We start from the raw sequence: 9,651 nt of genomic DNA on the forward strand, positions 1-9,651 counted from the left end.
CCCGCATGCCATGCCACGGCCTCGGCCCGCATGCCATGCCACGGCCTCGGCCCGCATGACAGGCCACGGCCTCGGACCGCATGCCTTGCTACGGCGTCGCCCAACATGCCATGCCACGGCCTCGGCCCGCATGCCATGCCACGGCCTCGGCCCGCATGCCACGGCACGGCCTCGGCCCGCATGCCTTGCTACGGCGTCGCCCAACATGCCATGCCACGGCCTCGGCCCGCATGCCATGCCACGGCCTCGGCCCGCATGACATGCCACGGCCTCGGACCGCATGCCTTGCTACGGCGTCGCCCAACATGCCATGCCACAGCCTCGGCCCGCATGCCGTGCCACGGCCTCGGCCTCGGCCCGCATGCCTTGCTACGACGTTGGCCAACATGCCATGCCACGGCCCCGGCCCGCATGCCATGCCACCGCGTTGCCCGGCGTGCCATGCCTTAGCCTTGGCCAACATGTCGTGCCACGGCCTCGGCCCGCATGCCATGCCATGCCACGGCCCTCATGTCTTGCCACGGCGTTGCCAAACATGCCATGCCACGGCCTCGGCCCGCATGCCTTGCTACGGCGTCGCCCAACATGCCATGACATGCCACGGCCTCGGCCCGCATGCCTTGCTACGGCGTCGCCCAACATGCCATGCCACGGCCTCGGCCCGCATGCCATGCCACGGCCTCGGCCCGCATGCCTTGCGACGGCGTCGCCCAACATGCCATGCCACGGCCTCTGCCCGCATGCCATGCCACGGCCTCGGCCCGCGTGACATGCCACGGCCTCGGCCCGCATGCCTTGCCACGACGTCGCCCAACTTGCCATGCCACGGCCTCGGCCCGCATGCCATGCCACGGCCTCGGCTCGCATGACATGCCACGGCCTCGGCCCGCATGCCTTGCTACGGCGTCGCCCAACATGCCATGCCACGGCCTCGGCCCGCATGCCATGCCATGGCCTCGGCCCGCATGACATGCCACGGCCTCGGACCGCATGCCTTGCTACGGCGTCGCCCAACATGCCATGCCACGGCCCCGGCCCGCATGCCTTGCCACCGCGTTGCCCGGCGTGCCATGCCACCGCGTTGCCCGGCGTGCCATGCCTTAGCCTTGGCCAACATGTCGTGCCACGGCCTCGGCCCGCATGCCATGCCATGCCACGGCCCGCATGTCTTGCCACGGCGTTGCCAAACATGCCATGCCACGGCCTCGGCCCGCATGCCTTGCCACGGCCTCGGCCAACATGCCATGCCACGGCCTCGGCCCGCATGCCATGCCACGGCCTCGGCCCGCATGACATGCCACGGCCTCGGCCCGCATGCCTTGCTACGGCGTCGCCCAACATGCCATGCCACGGCCTCGGCCCGCATGCCATGCCACGGCCTCGGCCCGCATGCCCTTCTACGGCGTTGCCCAACATGCCATGCCACGGCCTCGGCCCGCATGCCTTGCCACCGCGTTGCCCAGCATGCCATGCCACCGCGTTGCCCGGCGTGCCATGCCTTAGCCTTGGCCAACATGTCGTGCCACGGCCTCGGCCCGCATGCCATGCCACGGCCTCGGCCCGCATGTCTTGCCACGGCGTTGCCCAACATGCCATGCCACGGCCTCGGCCCCCATGCCTTGCCACCGCGCTGCCCAGCATGCCAATGCACCGCGTTGCCCGGCGTGCCATGCCTTAGCCTTGGCGAACATGCCACGCCACGGCCTCGGCCCGCATGGCTTGCCAGGGCGTTGCCCAACATGCCATGCCACGGCCTCGGCCCGCATGTCTTGCCACGGCGTTGCCCAACATGCCATGCCATGCCACGCCACGGCCTCGGCCCGCATGCCATGCCACGGCCTCGGCCCGCATGCCATGCCATGCCACGGCCTCGGCCCGCATGCCATGCCACGGCCTCGGCCAGCATGCCATGCCAAGGCCTCGGCCCGCATGCCTTGCCACGGCGTTGCCCAGCATGCCATGCCACCGCGTTGCCCAGCGGGCCGTGCCGCGGCCTCGGCCCGCATGCCTTGCGACTGCCTTGGCCAGCGTGCCATGCCACAGCGTGCCATGCCTTAGCCTTGGCCTACATGCCATGCCACTGCCTTGGCCAGCATGTCGTGCCACCGCCACGGCCAGCATGCCATGCCGGTCCGTTGCCCAGCATGCCACGGCCGTGGCGGCATGGCAAGCCACGGCCTCGGCCAGCATGCCATGCCACGGCCTCGGCCAGCATGCCATGGCACTGTCTTGGTCAGCATGCCATGCCATGGCACCGCCTTGTCCAGCACGCCGTGCCGCAGCGTTGGCCAGCATGCCTTGGCCGGCATGCCATGCCAATGCCTTGGGCCAACATGGCGTGCCACGGGCTGGGCCATGCCGGTCCGTTGCCCGGCATGCCACGGCCGTGGCGGCATGGCAAGCCACGGCCTCGGCCAGCATGCCATGCCCCGGCCTCGCCCAGCATGCCATGGCACGGTCTTGGTCAGCATGCCATGCCATGGCACCGCCTTGTGCAGCGTTGGCCAGCATGCCTTGGCCGGCATGCCATGCCAATGCCTTGGGCCAACATGGCGTGCCACGGGCTGGGCGAGCACGGCATGCCACGGGCTGGGCGAGCATGCCACGCCACGGCCTTGGCTAGCAGCAAGGCATGCCACGGCCTCGGCGAGCATGCCATGCCATGCCAAGGCCAAGGCCAAAGCCAAGGCCAAGGCAGTGGGCAAGGCCAAGTCCCTGTGCAAGGCATGGCCAAGGCCAAGGCAAAGGCCAAGGCCGCGGGCAAAGGCCAAGGCCAAGGCCAAGGCCATGGCGTGCCACCGCCTCGATCGATCTTTTTGAACATGATTCTTTTATAATCTTACCCAAACCGTGCAACACAATTAAAAATGCACTACAATCAATTTTAAATGTCATTCCCTATTTTTTTGCAATTTTTCTGGAGCTTTTCGAATTTTTAAAGCCCTTATTTGGCATAAAAAAATCAAAATAAAATAAAAAAAATGAAAAAAATAATTTAATAATTTCTATAATTACTAGTGAATCATCCTTTAATTATGGGAATTTTTCCATAATTTTTTGACTATTTTTATTAATTTTTATTATTTTTTAAGTATTAATATCGAAATAAATTAAAATAAAATATTTTCTGTAAAAAAATATTTTTTTAATTTTTTTTATGGTGTATTAAATTATTTCCTACAACTTTCATGTTGAAAGTTTTGGCAAAAAACCATTACTTTTTAAAAAAACCCCATTATGACTCCTCGAACATGCTTGATGTTTCCTCCTGCCAGATTGAAAAGGGCTTAACAGGCTATTATAAGGGGGGGGCACCTCCCTTGCCCAGGGCAAGGCAGTGGCAGGTACGCCCCATGTTGGGCGCGGCCTGGGCTGCGGCCTTGGGTTACATGCACTGCGGCTCGACCGCGGCCTGGGCTGCGGCCTGGGGCGGCTCGGCCGCGGCCTGGACCGCGGCCTTGGGCGGCCTTGCGCGGCCTGGGCGCGGCCTTGGGCGGCCTGGGCGCGGCCTTGCGCGGCCTGGGCGCGGCCTTGGGCGGCCTGGGCGCGGCCTTGCGCGGCCTGGGCGCGGCCTTGGGCAGCATGGCGTGGCATGCGCGCGGGCGTGGGCGGCCTGGCATGCGCGCGGCATGGGCAGCACGGCATGGCATGCGCACGGCCTGGGCGGCCTGGCATGCAGCCGGCCTGGCATGCCCGCGGCGTGGGCAGCACGGCATGGCATGCGCACGGCCTGGGCCAGCAGCATGCCATGCCACGGCCAAGGCAGGCCAGCCAAAGCCAGCAGCATGCCATGCCAAGGCCTAGGCCAGCAGCATGCCATGCCACGGCCAAGGCAGGCCAGCCAAAGCCAGCAGCATGCCATGCCAAGGCCTAGGCCAGCAGCATGCCATGCCACGGCCAAGGCAGGCCAGCCAAAGCCAGCAGCATGCCATGCCAAGGCCAAGGCCAGCAGCATGCCATGCCACGGCCTAGGCCAGCAGCATGCCATGCCACGGCCAAGGCAGCCCAGCCAAAGCCAGCAGCATGCCATGCCAAGGCCTAGGCCAGCAGCATGCCATGCCACGGCCAAGGCAGCCCAGCCAAAGCCAGCAGCATGCCATGCCAAGGCCAAGGCCAGCAGCATGCCATGCCACGGCCAAGGCAGCCCAGCCAAAGCCAGCAGCATGCCATGCCAAGGCCAAGGCCAGCAGCATGCCATGCCACGGCCAAGGCAGCCCAGCCAAAGCCAGCAGCATGCCATGCCAAGGCCTAGGCCAGCAGCATGCCATGCCACGGCCAAGGCAGGCCAGCCAAAGCCAACAGCATGGCATGCCAAGGCCAAGGCCAGCAGCATGCCATGCCACGGCCAAGGCAGCCCAGCCAAAGCCAGCAGCATGCCATGCCAAGGCCTAGGCCAGCAGCATGCCATGCCACGGCCAAGGCAGGCCAGCCAAAGCGAGCAGCATGCCATGCCAAGGCCTAGGCCAGCAGCATGCCATGCCACGGCCAAGGCAGCCCAACCAAAGCCAGCAGCATGCCATGCCAAGGCTTAGGCCAGCAGCATGCCATGCCACGGCCAAGGCAGGCCAGCCAAAGCCAGCAGCATGCCATGCCAAGGCCTAGGCCACCAGCATGCCATGCCACGGCCAAGGCAGCCCAGCCAAAGCCAGCAGCATGCCATGCCAAGGCCAAGGCCAGCAGCATGCCATGCCACGGCCAAGGCAGCCCAGCCAAAGCCAGCAGCATGCCATGCCAAGGCCTAGGCCAGCAGCATGCCATGCCACGGCCAACGCAGGCCAGCCAAAGCCAGCAGCATGCCATGCCAAGGCCTAGGCCAGCAGCATGCCATGCCACGGCCATGGCAGCCCAGCCAAAGCCAGCAGCATGCCATATCAAGGCCAAGGGCAGCAGCATGCCATGCCACGGCCAAGGCAGCCCAGCCAAAGCCAGCAGCATGCCATGCCATGGCCTAGGCCAGCAGCATGCCATGCCACGGCCAAGGCAGGCCAGCCAAAGCCAGCAGCATGCCATGCCAAGGCCAAGGCCAGCAGCATGCCATGCCACGGCCAAGGCAGCCCAGCCAAAGCCAGCAGCATGCCATGCCAAGGCCTAGGCCAGCAGCATGCCATGCCACGACCAAGGCAGCCCAGCCAAAGCCAGCAGCATGCCATATCAAGGCCAAGGCCAGCAGCATGCCATGCCACGGCCAAGGCAGCCCAGCCAAAGCCAGCAGCATGCCATGCCATGCCTAGGCCAGCAGCATGCCATGCCACGGCCAAGGCAGGCCAGCCAAAGCCAGCAGCATGCCATGCCAAGGCCTAGGCCAGCAGCATGCCATGCCACGGCCAAGGCAGGCCAGCCAAAGCCAGCAGCATGCCATGCCAAGGCCAAGGCCAGCAGCATGCCATGCCACGGCCAAGGCAGGCCTGCCAAAGCCAGCAGCATGCCATGCCAAGGCCAAGGCCAGCAGCATGCCATGCCACGGCCAAGGCTGCCAGCCAAAGCCAGCAGCATGCCATGCCAAGGCCTAGGCCAGCAGCATACCATGCCAAGGCCTAGGCCAGCAGCATGCCATGCCACGGCCAAGGCAGCCCAGCCAAAGCCAGCAGCATGCCATGCCAAGGCCTAGGCCAGCAGCATGCCATGCCACGGCCAAGGCAGCCCAGCCAAAGCCAGCAGCATGCCATGCCAAGGCCAAGGCCAGCAGCATGCCATGCCACGGCCAAGGCAGCCCAGCCAAAGCCAGCAGCATGCCATGCCAAGGCCAAGGCCAGCAGCATGCCATGCCACGGCCAAGGCAGCCCAGCCAAAGCCAGCAGCATGCCATGCCAAGGCCTAGGCCAGCAGCATGCCATGCCACGGCCAAGGCAGGCCAGCCAAAGCCACCAGCATGGCATGCCAAGGCCAAGGCCAGCAGCATGCCATGCCACGGCCAAGGCAGCCCAGCCAAAGCCAGCAGCATGCCATGCCAAGGCCTAGGCCAGCAGCATGCCATGCCACGGCCAAGGCAGGCCAGCCAAAGCGAGCAGCATGCCATGCCAAGGCCAAGGCCAGCAGCATGCCATGCCACGGCCAAGGCAGCCCAACCAAAGCCAGCAGCATGCCATGCCAAGCCTTAGGCCAGCAGCATGCCATGCCACGGCCAAGGCAGGCCAGCCAAAGCCAGCAGCATGCCATGCCAAGGCCTAGGCCACCAGCATGCCATGCCACGGCCAAGGCAGCCCAGCCAAAGCCAGCAGCATGCCATGCCAAGGCCAAGGCCAGCAGCATGCCATGCCACGGCCAAGGCAGCCCAGCCAAAGCCAGCAGCATGCCATGCGAAGGCCTAGGCCAGCAGCATGCCATGCGAAGGCCTAGGCCAGCAGCATGCCATGCCACGGCCAACGCAGGCCAGCCAAAGCCAGCAGCATGCCATGCCAAGGCCTAGGCCAGCAGCATGCCATGCCACGGCCAAGGCAGCCCAGCCAAAGCCAGCAGCATGCCATATCAAGGCCAAGGGCAGCAGCATGCCATGCCACGGCCAAGGCAGCCCAGCCAAAGCCAGCAGCATGCCATGCCATGGCCTAGGCCAGCAGCATGCCATGCCACGGCCAAGGCAGGCCAGCCAAAGCCAGCAGCATGCCATGCCAAGGCCAAGGCAGCCCAGCCAAAGCCAGCAGCATGCCATGCCAAGGCCTAGGCCAGCAGCATGCCATGCCACGGCCAAGGCAGCCCAGCCAAAGCCAGCAGCATGCCATATCAAGGCCAAGGCCAGCAGCATGCCATGCCACGGCCAAGGCAGCCCAGCCAAAGCCAGCAGCATGCCATGCCATGCCTAGGCCAGCAGCATGCCATGCCACGGCCAAGGCAGGCCAGCCAAAGCCAGCAGCATGCCATGCCAAGGCCTAGGCCAGCAGCATGCCATGCCACGGCCAAGGCAGGCCAGCCAAAGCCAGCAGCATGCCATGCCAAGGCCAAGGCCAGCAGCATGCCATGCCACGGCCAAGGCAGGCCAGCCAAAGCCAGCAGCATGCCATGCCAAGGCCAAGGCCAGCAGCATGCCATGCCACGGCCAAGGCTGCCAGCCAAAGCCAGCAGCATGCCATGCCAAGGCCTAGGCCAGCAGCATGCCATGCCACGGCCAAGGCAGCCCAGCCAAAGCCAGCAGCATGCCATGCCAAGGCCTAGGCCAGCAGCATGCCATGCCACGGCCAAGGCAGCCCAGCCAAAGCCAGCAGCATGCCATGCCACGGCCAAGGCAGCCCAGCCAAAGCCAGCAGCATGCCATGCCAAGGCCAAGGCCAAGGCCAGCAGCATGCCATGCCATGCCACGGCCAAGGCCAAGGCCGAGGCAGCCCATCCGAAGCCAGCAACATTCCATGGCAAGGCCAACGCAGCCCAGCCAAAGCCGGCGGCATGCCATGCCAAGGCCAAGGCCAGCCGCATGTCTTGCCACGGCCTTGTCCCGCAGCGTGGCGTGCCTTGGCCTTGGGCTAGAACATCGCATGCCACGCCCTTGGCAAGCAATCCTGTCCCTCGTGTAATTGCCATTTGGTTTGGCTTTGACTTACGTATATGTTGCCCTGCGAAATGCTTGTCCCTCGGGTAATAGCCGGTTTGGTTGCCTTTGACTTGCGAACACGTTGCTAGTGCTTTCCCCAGTGGAAGCTTGTTGGGAAAAGTATGTCCCTCGGAAGTTGCCTGTTGCGTTTGTTATTTGCATTCGAGCTATCCGATGCTTGCTGGGTTTCTCTAAGAGTTTTTGCACGTTCGTCGGGCTTTTTAATTATTTATTTACTCATAAAAATTATAATAAAATAAATTAAAAATAAAAAAATAATTAAAAAAATTACTATAATTACTAGTGCCTCATCTTATAATTGTTGGAATTTTTCTAGAATTTTTTGAGTATTTTTAGTAATTTTTATTATTTTTTAAGTATTAAAATTGAAATAAATTAAAATAAAATATTCCGGTGGCCAAATATTTTTTTATAATTTTTTTTATGGTGTATTAAATTATTTCATACAACTTTCATGTTGAAAGTTTTGGCAAAAAACCATTACTTTTTAAAAAAACCCCATTATGACTCCTCGAACATGCTTGATGTTTCCTCCTGCCAGATTGAAAAGGGCTTAACAGGCTATTATAAGGGGGGGGCACCTCCCTTAAGGCTGGCCAGCATGGCCAGGCCACAGGCCACGCCTATGCCTAGGCGGGCGCTTGGCACATGCCATCGCTTGGCTTGTGGCATTGGCTTGTGGCATCGAAACTACATAGCCAAGCACGGGATGCGTCGAGTGGCGGCCCGCGGCGGTGGCGGTGGCACGTTGGCCTAGGGCAGCATGCCATGCCACAGCCTTGGCCAGCAACATGGCATGCCAAAGCCTTGGCCAGCAGCATGCCATGCCCTGGCCTTGGCAAGCATGTCATGCCACGGCCTTGGCCAGCAGCATGCCATGCCACGACCTTGGCCAGCAGCATGCCATGCCCCGGCCTTGGCCAGCATGTCATGCCACGGCCTTGGCCAGCAGCATGCCATGCCACAGCCTTGGCCAGCAGCATGCCATGCCACAGCCTTGGCCAGCAACATGGCATGCCAAAGCCTTGGCCAGCAGCACGCCATGCCCCGGCCTTGGCAACCTTGCCAAGCCACGGCCATGGCCAGCAGCGTGCTATGCCCCGGCCTTGGCCAGCAGCGTGCCATGCCACGACCTTGGCCAGCAGCTTGCCATGCCCCGGCCTTGGCCAGCATGTCATGCCACGGCCTTGGCCAGCAGCATGCCATGCCACGGCCTTGGCCAGCAACATGGCATGCCGCGGCCTTGGCCGGCAGCATGGCAAGCCCAAGCCTTGGTCAGCAGCAGCATGCCATGCCAACGCCTTGGCCAGCAGCATGCCTTGCCACGGCCTCGGCCATCAGCATGCCTTGCCACGGCCTCGGCCATCAGCATGCCTTGCCACGGCCTCGGCCATCAGCATGCCTTGCCACGGCCTTGTCCAGCAGCATGGCATGCCCGGCCTTGGCCAGCAGCATGTCATGCCACGGCCTTGGCAAGCATGCCAAGCCACGGCCTTGGCAAGCATGCCATGTCCCTCGGGTAATTGTACAAGTTGCCTTGCGAAATGCATGTCCCTCGGTTAAATTGCCATTTGGTTGGCTTTGGCGTGCGAACGAGTTGCCTGTGCTTTCCTTGTGGAAGCTTGTTGCGAGAAGTATGTCCCTCGAAAGTTGCCTGTTGCGTTTGTTATTTGCATTCGCGCTAACCGGTGCTTGCTCGGCCTCTCTAAATGTTTTCGCGCGTTCGTCGGGCTTCTTGGTCCTTCGGGGGGTGATTCGTTTTGGGGGGCTGGTGCACAGTGTACGTCGTGGCGCGTGAGTTGTGTTCGGTTTGTGCGAGTTGGACGGATCCCTGCCTGTGCAGCGAACTCCACTGGTGCATTCCTCCATGTCCCTCGGGTTGTCTTCGACTCGCCTTCGGGTTGCTTGCGCTTCCCTAGTGGAAGGTGCCTTGCGAAAAGCGTGTCCCTCGGGTAATTGCCATTTGGTTGGCTTTGACGTTCGAACGAGTTGCCTATGCTTTCCTAGTGGAAGCTTGTTGCGAAAAGTATGTCCCTCGAAATTTGCCTGTTGCGTTTGTTATTTGCATTCGCGCTAACCGGTGCTTGCTCGGCCTCTCTAAATGTTTTCGC

This window comes from Camellia sinensis, unplaced genomic scaffold (genome assembly GCF_055761805.1).
Source record: "Camellia sinensis isolate YWXY unplaced genomic scaffold, ASM5576180v1 Unanchor4, whole genome shotgun sequence".
NCBI classification, from domain to species: Eukaryota; Viridiplantae; Streptophyta; class Magnoliopsida; order Ericales; family Theaceae; genus Camellia; species Camellia sinensis.